This window comes from Pteropus vampyrus, unplaced genomic scaffold (assembly GCF_000151845.1).
Source record: "Pteropus vampyrus isolate Shadow unplaced genomic scaffold, Pvam_2.0 Scaffold216, whole genome shotgun sequence".
Classification (NCBI taxonomy): Eukaryota; Metazoa; Chordata; class Mammalia; order Chiroptera; family Pteropodidae; genus Pteropus; species Pteropus vampyrus.
This window is the reverse complement of record NW_011888997.1, coordinates 857,532-882,267: the sequence shown is the minus strand read 5'-3', so window position 1 is coordinate 882,267 and position 24,736 is coordinate 857,532. Positions and strand designations below refer to the sequence as shown.

Genomic DNA, 24,736 nt, shown 5'->3' with positions numbered 1-24,736 from the left:
TACAGTCCATACAAGTCAGCCTCCTGTTACAAGGCACAGCTAAAAAATAGGAGATCCAGTGGGACAAATAGAAGATATCAGCAGCCCATTTTCCCCAAGGAAAAAATGCTGCTTGCTGATAACTGCTTGCAAAAATCATGGCATCTCCTTTAATTGAAAGCCCCAGGCTCAATGCCATCCAGAGCCTGTAGGCTTCTCTTGGGTCCTGGAGGCTGTGAATCATTCACGGAAAATGCTTCAGAAAGGCAGTGACCAGACATGCAAAGGTCTAGAAAGGCTGTGTCAGCTTCCACAAATACTTTTGGATCCCCTTGATCCCCAAGTGTATTTGAATTTTGAAGTTAGTCTTTGTGCCCAATTCAAACTTCCCTATTCTTGTTAGCCCAGGTAACTACAAAAACAATTAAAAATGGGTAAGTGAAGACATGTTATTCTATGTCAAAATGGAGTAGCACCCATGAAAAAAATCCATGTCATTATCCATTCAAATTACATCATTTGAAATATGTGATTTATACAGAGACATTTGTGTTATTTATAAGAAATTGCTGTTTTTCTACTTCTTAGCTGACTGGTTCTACCTAACATAAGAAAATGAATAACTCATTCCTTTGTATTTGAAGTAGCAACTAAGCTGTCCAGAAACTCGTTCAAGGTGTGCCCTAAGTAGCAGATGCTCAAAGATCCCCAGCTCTTTTTTTTTTTTTTTTTTTTAAGAAATAACGTATCTAAGTTATTACCAACTGTGTTGGGGTTGTGGAGGCATCTGGAAACTGCCAAAGGGCAGGTCTGAGACAGAGCTCATGCCTGTTATATCCTACTGGAAAGTGCCAGGGACATAAATGGAGTTGCTAGTGTTTCAACAAATTGGCCCCTCACCATATTCCCCAAGACTGCCACCAAGCAGAGATGAGGGAAAGCAACTGATTCCAGTATGATCAGTAGTCTCACTTGAAATTTGAAAAGAAATACAAGCATTCAATAAAGATACGAACAGATGCTCATCTGTGGCAATCAAAGACAAACAAATTAAAACAATGAGATACAGTTTTTTAACCCATCATTTTGGAAAATGGTGCAAAAAAAGTGATAATGCAATATGGCATTGTGCACTTCAAAATTGGTTAAAAGGTAAACAACACAATGTTATGTCAGTTATATCTCGGTGAAGCTGGGAAAAAATTAAGAAGGTAGATCTCATGTTAAGTGTTCTTACACACACACACACACACACACACAAAACCTGCAAAGGGACAGAAGGACACTGGGAAGTTTTGGATGTCTATTACCTTGATTGTGGTGATAGTATCATGGGTATTTGCATATGTCTGAACTCATCAAATTGTGCATATTGAAGTGTGTGCAGTTCTTCATATCTCAATTATACCTCAGTAAATCTATTTTTTTTAAAAAAGAGTGATAATATCCAGAGTTAGCAGGTATAGAGAAAGGGGTATATTCATATGAGGTTGGTGGGAGTGTCAAATGATAAAACCTTTCAAAAGCATTAAGAACTCATGTTCTTTGATCAGCAATTCTACTTCTAGGAATGTATCTTAAAGAAATAATCCAGTGAGTCTTATTTTGTTAGTAGTTTAAGGGGTCCCTTTATCTCATGCCATAAGAAGTCCCAACAGGGGGAGCCCAGGGCTGGTTGGAGACTCAGGGATACTCTCTTGTTGCTCTACCCAGGAGGTGTTATCAACTGCTTCCATTTCTGTCTCATTTTCCAGAACTAAATGACTTGGCCAGTGTCCGGGTAAGCAAGGAATTATCTTTCCAGCTTTTGGAATAGAGGAGGGCGGTGAGAAGGAGGTCGACGTGGGTGTTGAGTGAGCCAAGCTGCAAAAAATAGCCCACAGCCTACATGTCCACCTGTAGGAAATTGATTAAATAGAGAATGTGCATTGTATGCAGCCACTTATTGTGGTACAGTTAATCATGTTCATTGTGTGTGTGTGTCTATATATGTACATATATATGTATTTTTTATGTTCACTATATTTAGTGAAATGGCAGATTATAAAATATTTCACAGGATCCTGTTTTGCTAAAAATACATGTGTATACTATACATTCACAGAAAAACCTGATATACATGATAATGTTAATTCTAGATCTTTAAAGATTTCTATATTCTCTTAAAAAGTAAAATCTCAAATAAATTTTTGACAATCATGTCTTAATTTTAGAATAAAAAACATTTTTTAAAATATTCATTTCTAAGTTCTCATTAGATGTGAAACAGATTAACTAGTCGATTAAAATTAACTTGAGAGGCCTCCTGCCCCCGCAGAGACCTTCATATCTTAGCCATAAAACTTCCAAGATTGATTCAAAGCCAAATATAAGGAGAAAATCATAAATAAGTCATTTTGGAAAATACAGTTATTTGCAGTCTGTTACATTCCACCTCTTTTTCTAAGAGAACAAACTCCAGCATATTCTCAATCTTCTGACCAAAGCTCAGTCAGCGAAGCCAAATGAGAATTGTTTCAGGATTCAGCTCAGCTCAAAATCATGAAGAACCTGGTTCTGAAGAAAAACTGATCTGCATGCCCAAAAGAAGTCCTGGGTGAGTACGCTAAGTAAAAAGTTATTCACATTGGTCCGGTAGAATTTGATACTATAAATATGTCATCTCCAAAGAAATCTCAGGAACAGCAACATGAAACACAGGGCTCTCCTTGGAGTTCAAGTGGTTTCCTTTGTTTGGCTACTGATAGGAGGTTCATAAGTAACATAAGACATGGTAATAAACGATTTGCAGTTACATTTCAAAATCAAATCTAGCCCTATTTTCAAAATTAATAGTATAAATCTATCTTGTCCAAAAATCCTAAACTTTTACCCTAACGCTATCTGGACCAAAACATTCAGGAAAACTCAAAGGAGGTCTGTAATTGCTTTCAAAGTGACAGTAATTGATTCTCATAAGATTCCTGTGGGCAAAACATAGGAAAATCAGAGTATATACTTTGTAAAAAGAATATATAAACTATGGTCTCTACCTCCTTTTACAAAAGTAAAGAAGATAAAAATTGGGAAACAATAAAGATATAAACATGAGGATTGGGGGCAGAAAGGAGCAAGGACCAGAGAGTAGATCAAACTGAAGCTAAGAGAATAATGAATGAAGGTCAAGGGCACTCAAGGACAGAGTTCACTTAGCTTCATAAAATGGTGAGACCTAAAGACTATACTGTTTAAAATCGAATTTTAAAATGTGCCTGACTATCCATGTTTTCTAAACTATCTGCATTTCTTAAACCTAGCTGATCAACAGAATCATTTGGGGATTTTATTTTGTTTTAATATAAATTCCTGAACCCCACCATCCCAAATTTATGATTCATTAAGTCTGGAGTCTATCCAAAGAAGCTGCATTTTTTTAACCATTACATTTTTTTAGATAAACTATTAATAAGCTGTAATTTATTAAAATAAAACATACTATTTTAAATGTATAGTTTAGTAAAGTTTTTTGGCAAATATGTTATACCCATGTTACCTCTACCACAATCAAGGTATAGACCATTTCCATCTGATGAGACCTCCAAATCTTAGCCTTAAGACTTTATAGATCTATTCAAAACTAAATAAAAAGAGAAAACCATAAACCCAAAAATATGATATCAATTACTGAGAGAGTCATTTTCAAAGCTCCAACTAAAATTGTGGTTATGGATTATCTCTCCTTTTTGGTTCAGTCAGGTTTTTCTTAGTAAATTTTGAAATTTTGATATTCGTTACATGCATATTTAGGATTGCTATCTTCTCAATGAACTAACTTTTTTGTTATTATGAAATGTCACTTTTTAACTTTACTTTGATATTAATATAGCAACTTTAGCTTTTTTTATAATTAGCGTTTGCCTGGTATATCTTTTTCTACTCTTTTTACCCCATATGTGTCTATATTTAAAGTGCATTTCTTATAGATAGCACAATAGTTGGGCCTTGCTTTTTTATTCAATCTGACAGTCTGTCTCTTAATTGGATTGTTTTGACTATTAGCATTTAATGTAATTATCAATATGCTTGCGTTTAAATTGCCATCTTGCTATTTGTTTTCTGTCGTCCCATCTGTTCTTCAGTCTTCTTTTCTTTTTTTCTTCTTTTGAATTGAGTGCTATCTCTGTTTGGAATTTTCCTCCCTTTACCATTGTGGGGTAGCGGGTGTGGGGGGAAGGGAGTAGAGCTTGCCTTATTTGTTTCTCTTCTCTTAGGGATCACAGTCGTGTACTGTTTGTTGTCCAATGTCTGAAAACAGTTTTCATATATTTTGTCCAATTTTCCAGTTGTTTACACAGGGAGGGTATATTCAGTCCCAGCCACTTCATCATGGTCCAAAATTAAATTCTGGAATATATATTGTAAAAATATCTAAAGTAGGTCCAAGATGGAGTCACTCATGCTACGCCTCAAGTCAGCAAACCAAAACTTAACCACATTTCTATGCTCAGCTCTCCCAGAAAAGGAAGGCCTAGGCCAACCAATCAGCATTTGCCTGCTCAGCGCAAGTTACCTAACTCAGCACTCGAGTTCCCCTTTACCCCTTATAAAGAAAGTAGTCCTGCTTTAACCTATCAGCAAGTGCCTAGTATAACTTCCTTGTTCCCCTTAGCTTTGGTCTATAAAAATCTCTCACCTTGTATAGCTCTTCGTAGCTCCTTTCTGTCTGTAGATTGGATGCTGTCTGATTCATGAATGCCTGAATAAAAGCCTACTAGATTAGTCAATGGTGGGAAAAATTTTTTAAGTGTTTAAATTTAAGTTTAAATTTAGAATTAATTACAAAAATATACCTGTTCATCAGGAAAAGACTTCTAGAACTTATTTGTCTTTTAATTCATTCAATCAAGTTCTATTGAATACCTATTAAGTGCCAGGCACTCTGCATGGCTCTTAGAGGTACAATTATGAGCGAAAATGGGTATGGCCTTTGCAAACTTCCAGTTTGGGGAAGGAGGAACTAACTTTAATTCAATCACATGATTATGTGTTCTGGTGAGTGCTATAAAGGACAGAATGCTGTGCTATGAAAGCATATAAGAGACGTGATCTAGCAGGTGTGGTGATGGCAGAGAAAACTTTCTCAAGGAAGTAAATTTGATGAACTGAGATCTGAAGAATGAGTAGGAGTTAATTAATAGAAGGGGAAGAAGCAAAGGGCTTAAGATAAGGCTTTGGAGATAGAAGGAGCCCAAAATCAAGTCAGGCCTGATTGCAGTTTTTAGCCTTAAAGAAGTGGAAAACTTCTGAGGTATTTTAAGCAGGAGATTGATATGATCGGATTTGCCTTTTGAACAGGTAGCTGTCATTTTTGTATACTCTTACAATGAGAAGATTCCATTGTACTGAAAATAAATGGACTAGGACATGTTTCAGCATGAAAACGTCACACTAATACAAGATTAAGTGGGGTAGGGTGCGGAACAAATGTCAGAAGGATGTATACAATATGATTTCATCTATATGAAGCATTAAAATATTCAAGAAAATACACACACGAGCACATATTAATATTGCAAAAGTATAAAGATATGTAAGGAAATTAGAACCAAAGTACCAAAGTCAGGATAGTAGATGCTTGTATTTGTAATAATTACAGATAGAATGAAGAAAGGGTATTATGAGAGGGACACAATCATATGTATTTTTATTTTTCATATATATGAGTTGGAAACATGAGTATACATTCTTCCCTATTCCTTTTGTATATCTGAGATACTTTTTAAATACCACTTTACAATATGAAGAATGGATTGGGAAAATCAAGAATAAATAAGGAATAAAAATAATAGTTGATATGAAAAGGCTACTAGGAAATCATGATAGCAGTGTACTTATTTGACTGGTGAAGTGATAACAAGATAGGGGAAACTAGCTATGTTTGAGTGATATTTATATTTGAGAGAGAAAACCAACAGGATCAGCATATGCTCACATCTGATCAATATGGCTTTTCTATTCATTTTATCTTGTAATACTTTATTGATTATATTTTTACTTTTATCCTCACTGTCACTATTATTTTCCACCTTGATTACTCCAGCCTCCAAACTGAATGCAGATTTATCTCTTATTTTCAATCTACTTTCTCTATGTCATCATATCACTGCTCTATTTGTAAACCGTAATGATGGCCCTATGAAAACAAATGGTTATAAACTGCTTGTTATTAAGTTGTCATATAATATTACCTTTCTATACATCAATAACAATACTTCATGTGGTCTACCAGCTCATGCCAAACACTGCCCTATACATATCAACTAAATGTTTACATATTTACTAAATTTAATCTTCACAACAACCTGGTAAAGGAGGAACTATTATTTTCATTATTTTACGGATGAGAAAACTGAGATACAGAGAAGTTAAGGACTTGCCAAAGTTTTACAACTGGTGGGTAGTAGAGCCAAGATTAAAAAGCAAACAGGGTTGGCAAGATATGGAGAAATTGGAACCCTCATGCATTGTTGGTAGCTTTGTAAAATGGTGCAGCCACTCCAGGGTGGTCCCTCAACAAGCTAAACATGACCCAATAATTCTACTACTAGGTATATACCCAAAAGAATTGAGAACAGATGTTCAAAGAAAAAGCTGCACACAAATGTTCATAGCAGCACTAGTCACAAAGCCAAAAGATGAAAACAATCCAATGTCCATCAATGTATGAATGGATAAACAAAATGTGGTCTATCCATACAGCGGAATATTATTCAGCCATGAAAAGGAATGAAGTACTGATACATGCTACAGCGGGGCTGAATCTCAAAACATTATGCTAAGTGAAAGAAACCTGATATGAAAGGACAAATATCATATGATTCCACTGATATAAAATATTTACAATAAATAGGCAAATTCACAGAGAGAAAAAGCAAATTAGTAATTGCCAGGGGCTGGGAAATAGAGAAAATTTTAATTTTCCCTATTTTAATCCCATACTTAATAAGTATGGGATTTCCTTTTGGGGTGATGGAAAGTTTTTGTTGGTTTGTTTTTGATGAAAACGTTTTGTAACTAGATAGTGGTGATGTTTACACACTAGATAGTTGCTAATGTACTTAATACCACTGAATTGCACACTTTAAAAGAGGAAATTTTATGTTACCTGTATTTTACAAAAAAAGAAATCACAGAGGACGTCGAGTCTGTGCACTTAATTACAACAATCTTCTGACTGCCTATCGCCTCATATCTTGCTGCTTGCTCATACTTCATGGAATGTGGAGATCCAAACTGACCACAAAGATACATAGTTCCCTCTGCTTGGGACACTCCCTGCAGGCACTCACTCACATTCTTTCCCTTTTTCTAAGAAACTCCTCCTTACCCTTGATGCAGCTTAGACCTCAGTATTTCTAGAAGACTTTCTCAACCGAATCATCCCAGTTGGGATGAAAAACCCTCTCCTGTGCCCTCACAGCTTTAGCTTCTCCCCCATCATAGCACTTAGTAACCTTGTGAGGTCAGCAACTTTATCACCATTGTAGCCCCACACTTAGCAGAGCGCTTTGCACATAGCAAATATTTGCTGAATGAATAAGTATGTGATAAACGTTTGCTGTTTTTAATAATCAAATTTGATTATCTCTCTTTTCCCAAGGTTACAGGAATGTGGAATCGGGCCGATAGGGAAAGAGAATAATAGGAAATGCATTAATTTCGTAAAAGTCTGGCCCTGGCTATAAGAGAGCAACACATTCAAATGGCAAGGTAAGACCCACCACGCTCTTCACCCCCACATAGAGCATTTTTTTTTAACGCCCACAGCACCTGGTATTCCAAAGTGGTCTCCCATTCAAGTACTAACCAGGCCCGACCCCTGCTTAGCTTCCAAGATCAGACGAGATCGGACACGTTCGGGGTGGCATGACCGTAGACTCATGTACAGCATTTTGCCCAGAGCCATCAGGATAATTAATCTGGTCTTTTCCAATCCTCCCAGCAAGAATGTTGAAAGGGAGGTACTGAGCTGATACCCTTCACGGTGAGCCCGACTGGTCTCTTTTCCTTACCGTCATTGATTGAAAACAGACTTTGAGACTTAGTGTTGGCAGAATACTAAGAATGACCCCCCAGCGAACCTTGCTCCTGTGTATACCCTCCCCTTTGAGTGCGGGCGGAAACTGTGATTATGAGGAGCCATCACTCCTATGATTAGGTTACATTACATGGAAGAGATTATCCGGGTGGGCCTAATCTCTCTGATGAGCCCTTTACAATCATGGAGATTTCTCTGCTGAGTAGCAGAAGGGGAGGTCAGAGATCTAAGGTTTGAAGTACTCTATGCCACACTGTTGCTGATTTGAAGATGGACAGGGCCACATAAGAAGGAATTCAAGTGGCCTCCAGGAGCAGAGAGCAGCCTCTGATTGACAGCCAGCAGGAAAATGGGGCCCTTAGTCCCATAACTACAAGGACCTGAATTCTGCCAATAACCTGAATGAGCTTGAAAGAAAGCCTTCCTCAGAGCTTCCAAGAGCCCAGACGAGCTGATACTTGGATTTTGGCTTTGTGATACCTGAAGCAGAGAACCCAGTCGAGGCTTCCAAGACGGCTCACCTACAGAACTGTGAGCAAGTAAATGAGATTATTGTTAAGCCACTAGGTTTACTAATACTAGTAATAGAATGCTGATGCATAGCTCAAACTTCAGTATTTAAGTTTTGGTGGGGAACTTAGTCAATCAGTTACCTATTGAATTCACTATAAAATTGTGCAAAGGGGAACGCGTTTCCCTATAACTCTAAAAAGGGCAGAGAGAGAAAGGGAACGTTCCCGAGTTTAGATGATTCTAATCTCAGAAAACAAGTAGGACCTTTTGCCCCAGAGGCAGGATGCCTGTTCACTGTGCTGCTGCTCCCGGCTGCACTGTTCACGTTGCTCACACTCAATACATTCTTCTGTTTCTTTTCACCTTCTGAGTCGTACTGTGGGCATTTGATCCTTTCACCCTATGCTTTTAGGGCCCTGAAATTAATCAGAGGACACCCCCTGAGAAATTCTGCAGCACGTGGAGACAGGTATTTCATTCAGCACCTGACAGCTAACCTTATTTGGGTCAGCTTGTCTTTATTGCCTAGTGCCTTTTAATTAAGAGATTAACCAAATTTTGAGTTATCACTATGACATTAATAATAGATTTTTCACTGGGATTACAGTGGGAGCTCACAACTCAGCACTTGCTCTTGTGATTATATTCCAGCGACAGTGTTTATCTGTCCAAAAAAACAAATGGACTCAAATGATGACCACAATCTGTTTACAGCAGTGGTGACACTGACATTAAACATGTGTCTTAAATGATGCTAATGTAAATTAATTTCAAAAAAACCTCCTCTGAGGTTTTTGTTCCTGGTTCCGTACTACCTATTAGACAGGCTGTATGACACAGTTATAGCACAAAAAGGACACTCTATTAGTACTGCAGGGACACCCACAACTTCACCTCTTTTCAATAGTACCCGCTCTAGTAGAATGACAATGATCCCTCCATTTCTTTCATCCTTCCAGAGACCAGCTCTTCAGCAAGGATAGTGGCACAAACCAGACTGTGGTTCCTGCTGACAGCTTCCCCAACCATCTGCCATCCTCACACAAACTGCTTCCAGAGTTTCCTCATCTGATTATAAAAAATGTTGGAAAATTACCCAGTCCTGTGCCTGGCCCTAAGGAGGCTCTCAAAAAATGTTAGTTCCCTTTTCCTTCTTCCCATCCTACTAAGGGCTGTAAAAGAGGGGACGTGTGTTCAGGAAGTTCAACTACCATTTAGTAGACTAAAATTAGACTGAATAAAAGGGAACCTGGACACAAGAAAAGAAAGCCTCTTTGTACAGAAACATAGCTTTTGAGTTGTTTATTAATGATATTAGGTTCAATGGAACTGGAATGATTAAAAAGTCGAATCTCTTGTCAGGCCAGAAGACAATGTGATTTCTTTAGAGAGAGGGCCATTAAAAGATGCTTTCTCTACCAAATTCTTATTTTCGCTCTAGAGATTCCATACCACCTAAAACATCCTGCCTTTGTTAGCTGTTTCTGCTGTCTGCTGTGTTTTGCCTACAAAGATGACAAACAAATTTCACATTAATGAAGCCCAGTCTTGCTGGATGGGAAGGCTTCCAATGAGAAAGCCTTACATAGTTGCTCTGAAACTATGCTGGAGAATAATAGGGGTTATAACATGGCTTTAAAACTCCATGAATATATATCTCAATTAAATCAATCAGTCAATCTGAATTTTTGCTGGTTCCCAACGGTGATTCCTTGTTGTAACAAGAAAACAGGCTCTTAATGTGGAAACAGATTTGGAAATTAGGGGAGAAATAAAAGGATTTTTAAATTTTTTTTACCCCTAGTGTCTAATTTATGTGAAATAATGGCATTTAAATAATCTATGCCAGTTTACTCAGCTTATTGGACCCTGGTGCCAATGAGGCCACGGCTTGCCCCCAAGGGGCCAGGAGATTCAAACAGAGGCAAATTTTCTTCCATTATCAACACCCCTAATCCTGCTTTGCCATCACAAAAATGAATTCTGTAAGTTCCCAAGGGATTTTAAGGAGGCAGTGTAGACAGAGCCTTTTCAACTCTCCTAGGCAAAGTGTTTCTGTATATGTTTTTAATGTATCAGAAGCATCATTTTTATATTCAAGGGATTGCTCTATCTTAAAAAATAAACTTGAGAAACTTAAGTGAATAATGTTGAAGCTCATATTCAAAGCTAACATGCCTCTTGACAAAGGAGACTTGGACATGCAAGAGCCTGACATTTGTAAGAGCTTTAGATCCTGATTTCCTTCTAGGTCACAGGTCTCTCTTCCCTTGCCAACCTCATACATAATGCAATGGCATCCGCTTTTGGTGAAAGCGTGATTGATTTCTTCTCTTTCAAAAGCAATCATGAGAATGAAGCAATTAAACTTAATAACACACAGGAGAAAGAAAACAGCTCTGTTTGTGTTTCAGTCCAGCCTCAGGAAGATCATGTGGCTTTTGCATAATTTTAAAGAATTTTGTGACAGGAGTTATGTGGGTTTTTTGTATACTCTTAATTGAATCAGTCTATCCAAACAGCTCACAATTTATGAAGTTAAAGTGTTCTTAAGTAATTGAATAGGCATTTTTTTAGTAGGTATTAAAGGGCATTTCAAGTGAATAAGGACAGCATTGTAGACATAACTTATGACTTGGGCTCATCTTACAAATAGGCAAACATTAATGACCTAATGTCCTATTTCTCCCCCACTGATAGAGCAACAAATTATTATCATTCATGTCAAACAGCAAAGAGTAATAAATTTCCCAAAATATTCTCTTAAATTTTTAATTAACTTACTCCTTTTGTTTTTTTTAATAATCAACCTGCAGGTATACTCAGTTACTAATTCTTTCTTGTCCTTATTAATATGCCTATGTTATGCTTGTTATAAGAATATAGAGAATACTTGTTATATACTAACTGGAGCCAAATAAATAAAATCTACATTTAGTATCTGAATTTAATTTTTCACAAAGTTTTAGAAGTTTGAATTTGGAGTTTTCCTAGAAGGGAAACCCCTAAGTAATTCTTAACTCTGAGTTACTTCATGTCAATTTACCAGTAAATATAATCCATCCATTTAGGTAGAAAATAAAAAAATATTAAGTTATTTTGACCAGTCTAGAAAGTATGTAGTGGCGTTGGTGAGGATATGGAGCAATAGGACCTCTCGTTTATTGCTTGTGGGAATGTAAAATGGTACAGCCACTTTGAAAGATACTTTGGCAGTTCCTTACAAAACTAAACATACTCTTACCATACGATCCAGCAATTATGCTCCTTGGTATTTATCAAAATGAATTGAAAATTTATGTCTACACAAAAATCTGCACGTGGATGTTTATAGCAGCTTTATTCATAGTTGTCAAAACTTGAAAGTAACCAGGATGTCCTTCAGTAGGTAAATGGATAAATAAACTGTGGTCCATTCAGATAATGGAATGAGATTTAGCACTAAAAAGAAATGAGCTTTCAGGCCACGAGAGAACATGGAAAAATTTTAAATGCATACTATTAAGGGAAAGAAGCAAATCTGAAAAGGCTACCTATAGTATGATTCTAATTGCATGACATTCTAGAAAAGGCAACACTGCAGAGACAGTAAAAAGGTATGTTTCCCAGGGGTTAGAGGTGGGAGGGAAGTATGAATGTGCAGAGTACAGAGGATTTTAGGGCAGTGAAACTGTAATGGTGCATACATGTCCTTGTCCAAATCCATGGAATGTACAATGCCAAGTGTGAAGCCTAATGTAATACAAACATGAATTAAGACAACATATCTGCCTTTAAAAATCTCACAGCCTTGTAAGGAGACAGATGCATAAATAACAACAACAAAAATGCTCCTGGGCTAACAGAATGATAGGTCGTGCTATGGTGGAAGTATGTCCTGAGTAGAGAAAGATCCAAAGAGAGGATTTTTTCCTATGGGATGGGGAAGACAAGGAAAAGTTATCCTAGAGGAAATATCAGTGGGGTTTGGGACAGGATGATGATCCGGGTTATATTCCCCTTTGCTGCAACCAGATGCTAATGAAATGATTCCTAGTATTATCTCTTTTTAACTCCCTAAAAAATGTGTAATTGAGTGGGAATAAGAAAGTAAGTATACCAATTGATATTTTACTTGCTCTTCTGACAAGCTTAGTATGAGGTCCAAATAATCAATGAAAATATTAGAATAGTCTATTCTTCAAACATTTATTCTGTATCTATTAGGGAGCAAATGATAGACTGGAAGAGAAGACATTTTGGTCAAGCTCGTGAACTAGATAATCAGCTCATGCTTCAACCTCCAGCTTTTCTTATTTTATATTCTGTCCCCAGGTGATCTTGTGAACATCCCTAATCAGAGATATCTGGAATACCTCTGTCACCAGTGTTCCAGGCACCCTGAGCATATCACTGTCTCAAATAAGTATCTCCAGCTGTTTGCTTGACATCTTCATTTGAATGTCTCAAAAACACCTTTAATATAATGTGATAAAAACTGAATTCACACACTTTCACTCTAAACCTAGTCTTCCTCCAGCTTTTCATCATAATTAGTATCGCTGTCTTTCCAGTTGCACAGACACACCCCAAGGAGCTGTTCCTGACATGCCTCTCCCTGTTCCACAATCCAAGCCACCTCCCACGCCTGCTATCCTATCTTCATAGTCCTCAAGTATATGCTCTCTTTCTCTCTCTCTTGCTGCATTTCCTAGATCAAGCTACCATCAACACTCACTTTGGTTTGTCTTCCCTCAGGCCATTTTCCACCCTGCAGAGTGATATTTTCAAAAGTAGAAACCTGAGCGTATCTTTCCACTTAAAACCTGTGGTATCATAAAAAATAAAGCTTTGTCTAGTTTCTGGCACACAGCTTCTAAAGCTTTAGGAATCTCTAAAGTGATAAGAATGTCTTTTGGATGCTATTGAGATGACTGATGGTTGGGGGCTCCTGCACAGTTTCAGGATGGGGCTGTTCACCAGAAAGACCAAACCATTTGATTCGAGGATTAGAACTTTTAACTCCACTCCTCGACTGCTAGAGAGGGGAGAGGGAGGCCTGAGATTGAATTCAATCTCAATTGGCCAATAATTTAATCGGTTATGTCTACACAATGAAACCTCCATCAATAATGAGATTTGGAGAGCTTCCAAATTAGCGAACATACCAAGGTGCTAGGAGAGTGGCTTGCCCACCCAGAGAGGGTATAGAACCTCCAAGCTCCTTCCACCATACCTTGCCCTGTGCATCTCTTTTATTTGGCTGTTCCTGAGTTCTGTCTTTTATAATAAATCAGTCATAGTAAGTAAAGCATTTTCCTGAGTTCTCTGAGTCATTCTAGCAAATTATCAAACCTGTGGACGGGGTGGTAGCAACCCCCAATTTCTGGTTAGTCAGTCGGAAGTAAGGGCAGCCTGACTTGAAATTGGCATCTGAGGCTGACAGTAGTTTTGCGAGACTGAGCCCTTTAACCTGTGGGATCTGATGCTATTTTCAGGTAGAGAGTGTCAGGAGTGAGCTGAATTTTTGCACACCCAGTTGGTGACAGACAGTCAGGGAAGTGGTGTTGGAAAAGACACCAGGTATTTGGTGCCAGGAAGGGGAAAACATCTCATTTGGTGTCAGAAGTATTGTGAGTAAAAACTGCTCAAAACCCTTCAAGGGTTCCCATTGCTTTTGAGCCAAAGACCAAAATTCCTTAAGGTCCCACAAAGTCCTGCTTGCTCTTTGGTTCACGCATACCTCTTCAGCCTTATTGTGAGCCCTTTTTTTGGCACCAGTGTTCCAGACACCCTGAGCATGCCTCCTCGACCACCCTTTTCTTCAGATCTTGGCTTAATGACTATTTCCTGAGAGATTTGTCTTCAACACCCTCCCCACGATATACACTAAGACTAGATCTGTTGACGCGTTTTGTGTCAAATCACCTTGTATTTCCTGTCAGAGCAATTATCACAGTTCATAATTATAAATTTGGATAATTATTTATTAATATCTGCCTCCCCATTAGAATGGAAGCTCCCATAACATAGGGACCGTGTTTGTTTTGTTCATCTTTGTAGCACAGCTCTTAGGATTGTGCTTAGGATAGTGATGAAAAAGTAATAAATATTAAATTAATAGTGTTTTATAGTGTACTGAATAAAGGGCTGTTAATTGTTTTTCACAAGAGTATGAGGTTTGCCCTTTTAAAATGCTAGAATGAAAAACAGGGCCATTATGCTATTTTCTAAAAGCCCAAGGGAAAAGATAAATCTCCCTACAAAAGGGCTTCATGGGTTAACTAAAACATCAAGTCACTTGCTTTGACTGAAATGATACATGTCAATATGGTATCTCTGATTATCCTACTGATTATAAGATTTCTCTGCCTTTGACTAAAGATCAAATTAATGGATACATGCAGTTTTATAGATAAAATGAGATGTAGCAAGGAATACTGGAAATTACGCAGAATCAGTTTAATAGTTTTTACTCTAATAGGGCTATAAAGATTAAAAATTAAATAATACGTTTAAAATTCAAGGTTCGGCAACTAGTGGTGAATACAGCCTAATGGTTAAGGCCTCTGAAGCCAAATCACTTATAATTCCTAGCTTTCCAGCTGTATGACTTTGAACAGATTACTTAACTTCTCTGCGACTCACGTTATACATCTCAGTTTATAAAATAAAGATGACATAAATTCCCTCACAGTATGGCTGTAAGGAATTAAAGTATATAAAACATTTAGAACAGTGGCTGACATACAGTTGTGCTAAATAAGTTAGCTATTGTTAGTACTAGTAGGTATTCAGCAAACAGTAGTTCTGCTTGCATAATAAATATTAGGTTTTATTACCTGTTCAAAATTTTGTGTCAGTTCAGGAAAAATAATGTAAATCATTCTAAAAGAGAGTCACCAGATAGAAGATACATCTCATTTATAAATTTTTTTAAAAATTTGTCTTACACAATAGAAATAATCATTTGAAAGTTCAAAAGCATGTACTAAAATAAAGCAAGATCTGAGTCATAAGGTAACGAAATGGCTAAAGTACCTAGTCATAAACTTAACAAAATATTACTGAAGAAAGAGAAATCTTAAACAAGTAGAGAGACATACCATATTTCTAAATAAAAATATAGCAGCTGTCCCATAAAATCAGTCTATAAAGCCAATGTAAGTCCTCATCATTTCTCATAAGAATTCTTTATGTAAATTGAAAAGCTAATTCTAAAATTCATTCGGTAGAATAAATAACAATGAATAGAAAAGCAATTCTAGAGAAGGAAGACTAGTTAAGAAGGTTCACCCCATTAGATATTGAAGCCTAGTCTGGTACAATAATCATTAAAACCATAAAGATATCGATATTGGGTATAAGAAAATACAGCCACCAAGGAGAACATCATCCAGAAAGAAGGACTCTTTCAAAAGGATAAAGAAAAGATGGACAAAAAAATATTGAAGGATAAATAGTTATCTCTTTCTCACATGTCTGTTTATGGCTCCATAACTCATTTCTTTTTAATGCTAAATAACATTCCATTGTCTGGATGGATCACAGTTTCTTTATCTATCCACCTACTGAAGGACCTCTTGGTTGTTTCCTAGTTTGTACAATTATGAATTAAGTTGCTATGAATATAAAAATTGAAAGAAAAATAGTTATCTCTTTCTCACACTGTTCCCTTAAAATAAACTCCAAATGGATTAACCACCAAAAAGTTAAAATCTCACAGAGCAGGAAGTATAAATTACCCATAAGAAAAATTTTAAATGAAAACTGAGATAACATTTTTGGAGCCTATCAGATTGGCAAAGATCCAAATATTTGATAAACACTTTTTTGTAAGACTGAAAAACAGACACAGAAACTCTCATATTTTGCTAGTAAGAGTATAAATTGGTACAACCTCTATAGAGGAAATTTGGTGGCACCTATAAAAATTACAGAGACACATTTACCCTAAAAACATACATGTACACATGTGGAATGACATACATTGAAACAGTATAGTTTGTAATGACTGCAAAAGATTAGAAAAAAACTAAAATGTCCATTGCCAGGAAGTTGGTAATATAAATCATGGCACATCAAAAGTGTTGATATAAGAAACATCCAAAACATATAGAGAATTTTTATGAGTTTGAGCTAAACTGATAATATATGCTGGGGAGCAAGATATCAAATGCTCCAGGGAGAATAACAGTTTTGCAGTTTATTTTATGCCTTTGAAATTAAGGAGGCAATGTAAGGAAGATTACATAAAGGAGAGACAAAAGCAAGGCAAGATAGTTAAGATTATTTGCTCTCTTGAGAGTAGTTACCTTTTAGAAGGAGAGATCTGAAGAGGCATTTCATAGGTATGTTAACCTAGATGCACAGAAACAATAGACAGGGCTAGCTTAAGGCAAAGATAAGCCTTTTGCTAAAAAGTTATATGCCTGGGATGTGACAACCCACTTTGACAGACCCAGTTAGGAATTTGTGATTTATTACAGCACCCCTTTTCTGTCCACAATAGCATAGAGCTACCAAATGGACTGAAAAAACTGAAAATACTGATGCAGAAATAGCTCCAAGATATACATATTGCCTTATTTTTTTGGTTAAATTTTAAATAGACTTCACTTTTTAGAGCAGTTTTAGGTTTACAGAAAAATCGAGTGAAAAATACCGTTCCTGTATACTTATACTCCCTAACCCCACACATGCACAGCCTTCCCCACCTACCAGCACCAGAAGGGTACATTTGTTACAGTCAGTGAACCTACATTAACACATCACTATCACCCAAAGTCCATAGTTTACATAAAGGCTCACTCCTGGCATTGTACATTCTCTGGATTTAGACAAATAAACAATGACACGTATCCGCCATTATCATATACAGAATGGTTCCACTGCCTTAAGATCCTCTGTGCTCTGTCTATTTATTTCTCAGTCCTCCAACCTCTGGGAAACACTCATCTTTTTACTGTCTCCATAGTTTTGCCTTTCCTAGAATGTCCCAAAGTTGAAATCACACAGTTCATAGCCTTTTCAGATTTGCTTCTTTCTCTTAGTAATATCCATTTAATTTTCCTCCATGTCTTTTCAGTTTTATAGCTTATTTCCTTTTAGTACTAAATAATATTTCATTGTCTGGATGTAGCACAGTCTATTTATCCATCCACCTATAGAAGGACATCTTGGTTGTTTCCAAGTCTGAGAAAATTATGAATAAAGTCGATATAAAGATGCATATGCAAGTTTTTGTGTGGGTATAAGTTTTCAACATATTTGGGTAAATACCAAGCAGCACGGTACTGTATTGTATCGTAAAAGTATATTTAGTTTTGTAAGAAACTAAGAAACTGTCTTTTAAAGTGGCTGTACCATTTCACATTACCAAAAATGAAGGAAAGTTCTGTTGCTCTACATTTTTATCAGCATTTGGTATTGTCGGTGTTTTGGATTTTGGTCATTCCATTTGGTGTTTGTTTTAATTTGCAGTTCCCTAATGACATATGAGTTGAACATCTTTTCATATGCTTACTTGCCATCTATATTCTTTTCTGGTGAGATGTCCAAGTCTTTTATACACTTTTTCATCAGGTTGTTCATTTTCTTATTGTGAGAGTTTTTTCCCCTGACACCAAGTATTTAGTGTCTTTTCCAACACAAATCAATTCTCTAATTCTCAGACACTAACCAAGTCTCCAACAAATCAATTATTTCTGGCACTATCTACCTGGAGTCAGTCCCAGATCTCAAAAGTTTTCCTCCACTTTAGATAACTCCAAATGGGGTACCCAGCTACCCATACTTTTGCCTGAACAACTACAAATTCAGGAGTTCCCATGAATCCGTCTCGGGTTCAATAGTTTGCCAGAAGGGCTTTCAGAATTATGTATTTTACTAATATTTTCTCCTAGTCTGTGTCTTGTTTTTTCATTCTTTTTGCAGTGGCTTTCATTGAGCAGACATTTTTTATTTTAATAAGAAGAGTTTATTATTTTTTTCATGGATCATGTCTCTGGTGTATCTCAAAAGACATCACCATACCCAAAATCATCTAAGTTTTCTCTTTCCTATGTCATCTTCTAGGAATTTGGTACTTTTGCCTTTTACATTTAGGTATGTAATCCATAATTTTTGTGAAGGGTATAAGGTCTGTGTCTAGATTCTTTTCATGTGGATATGCAGTTGTTCCAGCCTTCGCTCCTTTGTCAAATTATATATATATGTGTGTATGTGTGTGTATATATATACACACACATACACACATATATGTATATATATATTTAGTTCATGAAAAAGTGGGACACAAATTAATATTTCGTTATGCTGCGCTTTGTATAAAAATAAAAATTGAGATTTAGAGAATACATATATGTAGTTACTTAAATATTCATAAAATGTCCATTAAAGAATAAAATTCAACCAAGTAAGTTTGAAGATCTTGTTGGCTTTATTAAGTGATTCCTGAGTCAAACAGCATCCCATTTAGCAACTAGAAAGGCACTCTGAGGAGCTGTACAAAATGGAAGAGTTTTATTAGCAGCAAGAGGGTGAGACTGAGAAGAGTGGATTATCTTGGCAAGGGCACCTTCCTTTAGGGGAAGGAAGAGGGCTTATCAGGTAGATGACCTCACTAGTGCTGACCAGGAAATTCCAGGCCTATCCTTTTAAATATTCCACTCTTGGGAGAGTCTGCAACTGCAATTAGGTTAATTATTAAGTTTTGATTTAGTGATGTGGCTTAGCAAAAGTGACTCCATTTTTACCTGTTGTTCCTTTCTTTTTTTAAAAACATATCTCAGGAAAAAAGTTACATCCCTCACAGCAACAACAATGAAAAATAAACACAAACTTAAAATAGTAGCTGCTTTGCAAAGGCAAACTGGGCAGCTGAGGGGTAAGAGTGAGAAGACTTTTCCTATGTACTCTTTCTCAATTTGGATTAATGTGAGTAAATTATCTATACTGTCAAATGACAGAACTAAAACAGTTTAGCAATGAGTTTGATGTTCTTTTTCAAGGGAAAATAATCCATGGGTGTGGAGAGTACAGTGCCTCAAAAGCAGTGGAGCCCTCTTTCTGAGAGATTTGGGGCTAGAGTGAGTTTTAGAGTTTTATAGAATATTAGAAGAGGTAGGGGGAAAATAGAGCATGATTGGCTAGGAGATCGAGATTTCCTTATAAGGCTAGCAGGTCCTGTTTTCTAGGGTAAGGTATGCAGCTAAAGCTCAATTGTGATTGGTGTATGTTAAGTTTTTTGACAGATGTTCCCACAAGTGCAGGCTGATTTAGGTTTAGATTTGTGATATGGTTCTGGGCACTGGGGTAGTCCCCATTTTGTGGGTTCCAATATACAAATTAACTTTATCAATAAAAAAAAGGAAGTGTGAAAAATGCAAACATTAAAAAGTTTTGTGTGTATTTCTTTCTAGAAGATATATTTTATGTGTATACATGTGAATATGTATATCCCTTTTCTACCTTGAACAGAGTTGGCGTAGGATGGGAGGAAATACACAAGGGAAGAAAGACACCCCAAAAAAGATCCAACCTGGCTACAAAACCGGTAATTTTTAATTAGCTTATTTAATTTTGTAATACAAAGCAAAAAAAAAAAAAATCCTGTGTCATTTAATCTACCTGCATTGGTATTTCCCTGGCAGGTGGCTGCAAAATCATATTAGTTCAATTACAGAACTTTGCATCACATTAGGCACAACTATTTCCCTTGGGTCCTAATTAAACAAGGTTGAATTAACTTTCTGCCTACAGCATTTGTGCTTTAAAAAAAATCCTTATTGTATTATTCACTATACACTCAGAAAATTTTTTAAAAGAGTGAATAAATATCTTCTCTCAAAGGGTTAAATGCAGAAAAAAAATTTAAACCCACTGGAAAATGGCTTCCACATTCCAAAGGATGAGGAAGGAAAAGTATGAAATCATTTTGAATGGATTTGTTCAGCGGGGGAAGAGCTGGCTCATTTTCCACGTGGGCTGCCAAGTTCACCAGCCATGGGGGAAAACAATTTTACTCTTACTTTCTTACCTCACATACTGCAGTCTTATGGAAATGAAAATCCCATTTGGAGATCAGATTCTTCAGATGGATTTAATTTATATACCATTTGACCAAGTCAATCAGACCAGGCTTAGTATGGCTTTTTTCATTATAATGTTGTGGGCTTCGCTTGGAATTTTGTTTTCTAAGTTACAGAGACCAGTTTAGTAAGTATTGAATCTAGTTAAGGCTTCGTAGCTAATTATCTTTGGGCTGCATTAAAATTTTCTCCTGAGCAATAATTACGTTGCCTCTCCTTAAAAGCTAATTTTCTGAATCGTCTGATTTCACCTTCTAAAATCCAGAGTTTTCCCAGATGCATTGGTAGCTAAATATGCTCAAGGGAACTGATTTCAGCCTGTAGACTGCCTGTTTGTGTAGTTGTCAGAAAAGTGCAAGAATGAAGCAGACCAGGGCAAGAAAACAGTACAATTAAAACCTCTCTTCTCAGAGATCAGACTGTCTCATTCTAAGATAGAACCCGACGTCCTAACTTCACGGTGAAGCCTCTTTTTCCTTATTGTTTGAAAATATAAATAAATGAATTAATTTACTCTATCTTACAGAGCTGAAGCCTGTTGGATTTAACAGACGATTGCCTACCAGCATGCGCACCCACACCCTGGAATTAAAGAAAGAAACTTTCGTTGCTATTCTCTCCCTTCAAGGGAAGCTGGAGTAAAGCACACCTCCTGCCACTTCATTATGTCAGAGGTTTGTGCCTCCCATTAGCAAATCCACAGAGAGCAGGGACTTCCTGCCAGCCAAATGGTGTAGATGGAATAGATTCAAATATTTGAGACAGAACGTGCATTGTGTCTGGTCCTTTACAGACGTTTTCTAACTGAGAGAGCCAACATGAACGCCCCCACTCTCTCCACAGCCTCTTGGTGCCTCTAGGAATTGCTTCTCTCCTGTTTCTAGGCTTTAACCACCTCTTTCTCCAACAACAACAACGACAAAATTCTGAATTCTTTGTTGGAGACCCTACAAATCCTGGCACATAGTAGGTGTTCAGTAAATATTTGTTGAATAAATAAAAATATTAAATATGGTCATATGTTACCTGTTTGCCAGACTGTTGGAAATGATCAGAAATATTTCTGTCTCCTGGATCTTAATAGCTAAGAATTCTGGGGCTGAAAGTGTTTCAAAGCCCTCTCATTGATGTGAGCTTGAAGAGATCTGTCAGTGAGATATTAATACATGTAGATAGCTGCATTTGAGGCAGTGCAGGGGAAAGCTTAACATGGATTTGCAAGTGCTAAAATGCATAATTTGTTTTGGGCAAACTAACTATTGTTACCTAAACTAAAATTAACTTCCATATCAATGGCATAGGCATTGAGGATGGCAACAATGATTAGATTCACTGTAAGCTCTCAGGAATGCTAACAGGTGGATGTGAACACATACCCATTTTACTAACAGATAACTGAAGTACTGGCAAAGCTATTAACAACAAATGATTAAAAGTCAGTTTGTGAGAGATTGGACTACAATTTGTGAGTGGATCTTCCAAAACTATTTAAGTCTGCTAAACAAACAAACAAACCTACTCTCATATTTCATAAAACATAAAGGAAATCATTTTAGGATCTAGTGTTTATTATTAGTTCATGTTATAATAACTATTCAGCTTATTTGAGAATTCACATTATTAGAAATTGGTCGAGGGCGAGGATGTAGCTTACCATCAGCATGAAAACCCCCTGAGTGGGCAGTGTCCTGCCTGATAGACTCCCCACCAGCTAAGCAGACCCAGGCTGTCTAGATAGCTACATGGACTAGAAAGAATGAACTTGCAAAGAGAATTTCTCCTTCTGCTTCTAGTTCTTAGCTCTTACAGAACCAGAGGAGCCTGTGGATGAATAAGGGGTGCTATAATAAATCGTAAATTCCAAACTGGGCAAATCATGGTGGGCAGTCACACCCCAGGCATATAACTTTCTGTCAAAGGTTTATCTTTGCTTTAAGCAAGCCCTGTCTATTGTTTCTGTGCAGTTAGGTTGACACACCCTCAAAATACCTCTTTTCAGACCCCTACTTTTAAGAAGTAACCACTCTCAAGGGAGTACATAATCTCCATGCTCAAGGGAGTACATAATCTTGTTAGCTATCCTGTAATGCAATCCTTGCCTTGCTTTTTCTCACCTTCATGTAATCTTCCTTATGTTGCTTCCTTAGTTTCAAATGCATAAAAGAAACTGAACAACTGTTATTCTCTAGAGCATTTCATATCTTACTTCCCGGGCATTTGATGTCAATTTAGGCTCAAACAAACTCTTGTAAAAATTCTCTACAGGTTTGGACGTTTCTGTTTCTTACATTTACAAGACCCAGCATTCTGGCTAGGGCCTTTTTGCATCTCTAAATTGGGATTTTACAATTTGAACCTTATACGGTTGGGAGGGTTAAATGAGTTAATCCATGTAAAGTTCTTAGAACAGTGCCTAGCAGAAGTAAAGACTGAATACTTATTATCATCTGAGGTCTTGACAGATCTTAGAACTCTACCACTCCTGGAACGTCTCCTGAAGAAAATATATTTATTAAATTTCTAATAAGTTCTTTTAGGGAAACTAGTATTCAATGAACACTAACTCTTGCAGGTGGAAAGCACTTTACATATATTAACTCTTATTCCTCACAATAATTCTAAAAAAGTCACCATTGTTACCCACATTTTAGAGAAGGGAAAATAAGCTCCACAAGACCAAGTAAGGTGAAGGCCAAAGATTCCTGGGAAATAACTGCCTTGGATTTGGAAAAGTCTATCTGACTCTAAACCTGGTCCTCATTTTATATCACCGATGTGTGAGGGATCATAAACCTGCCATGCAGGTGATGCTCCTCCCGCACTTTCCTAGGCCACCTCCTGCCCAGTATGCGCCCTCTGCAGGGCTCTGTATGTCCTCAGGTAGTGCCTTTTTGAAGTTACACACAGGTTTTCTACATCTTGTACCAAAATTCAAGTCGCCTATGAACACTGTTGTCAAGATTGCATAATTTGATTTCCAAAGTTTTTATAAGAGGGAACCTGAAACTCAGTGGGTTTTCAGGATGTGCTGAACTTATACATGTGAAGTGCTTGAGAGTTTCAGGAAACAGGACGGAGAGTGAGGTGAGGAGAGAGAGGTGACTAGGACACAAAATTTAAGGAGCTGTCACTCTTGTGTTCGTGCAAATGCAGACATGGCATTGAGAGTCCTGCCTCCTTCCATTTTCTATCCCCTGCTTCTCTCGCCACCTAGTCCTGGCCTGTCACTAAACATTGAATAGCTCAGGATACCTGTGTAGATACTGTCAATGTAAGAAACATCTAAACTGTAGAAAATTTTAATGAGTTTATTTGAGCCAAACTGATGACAATTGCCGGGAAGGAACATCTTAACAGATTAAGAAAATGCTCCAGAAAATGGCAGTTTTGTAGCTTATTTTATATATTAGAATCAAAGGAGGAGATATAAGAAGGGTTACATAAAATCCACTGGTTGTAGATTAAGGGGGTAGGAGAAAACAAAGTGGGGAAATCCCTGGAATTGGATAAAAAGTATAACAGAGGGACATATACTTCTTTTACACTGGTGGGTACAGGAGAGTTAATAATTAACGTTTACAGCACATAGAGATGGTATGCAGGGGACAAGATAACCATGAGGGATTCTGTGGTCTCCTGCTCTGGTGAAGTGGGTTGTGCCCTGAGGGGTCTGGAAAAAAGGAATTACTTTGACATTCCAAGGGTATGTTATCTTAGATGCAAAAAGACAATGGACAGGCTTACTTAAGATAAAGACTGACCTTTGTCAAGAAAGCTACAGGCCCAGGATGTGACTACCCATCATGACCTGCTCTACTTAGGAATTTTTATGTTCAGATCATCCTATGTGGTTCATTTCGGTCTCTGAGTTTGTAGGGCCCACTGTGCTGGCCTTCCCTGAGCTCGTCAGTTTTTGTATGTGGCTTCTTTTTTGTCCACAGTACAAAATACAGTAGAAAAGTGGTATGAGGCCAAATCATAAAGAGCCTTCGGAGTCACACGGGGGAGTTTGCATATGCGCCATGGGTAAGTGTTTCTCTAAGTGTGGTGTTGGAATCATCTGTTCTTTTAACTTTAGAATTCCTTAATTGATTAG

General features: G+C 37.1%; 1 pseudogene; it reads right to left on the bottom strand.

The window, feature by feature from the left end:
* Nucleotides 1-7,776: 7,776 nt before the first annotated feature.
* LOC111747260 lies at nt 7,777-7,896 on the bottom strand (annotated as a pseudogene).
* Nucleotides 7,897-24,736: the final 16,840 nt, after the last annotated feature.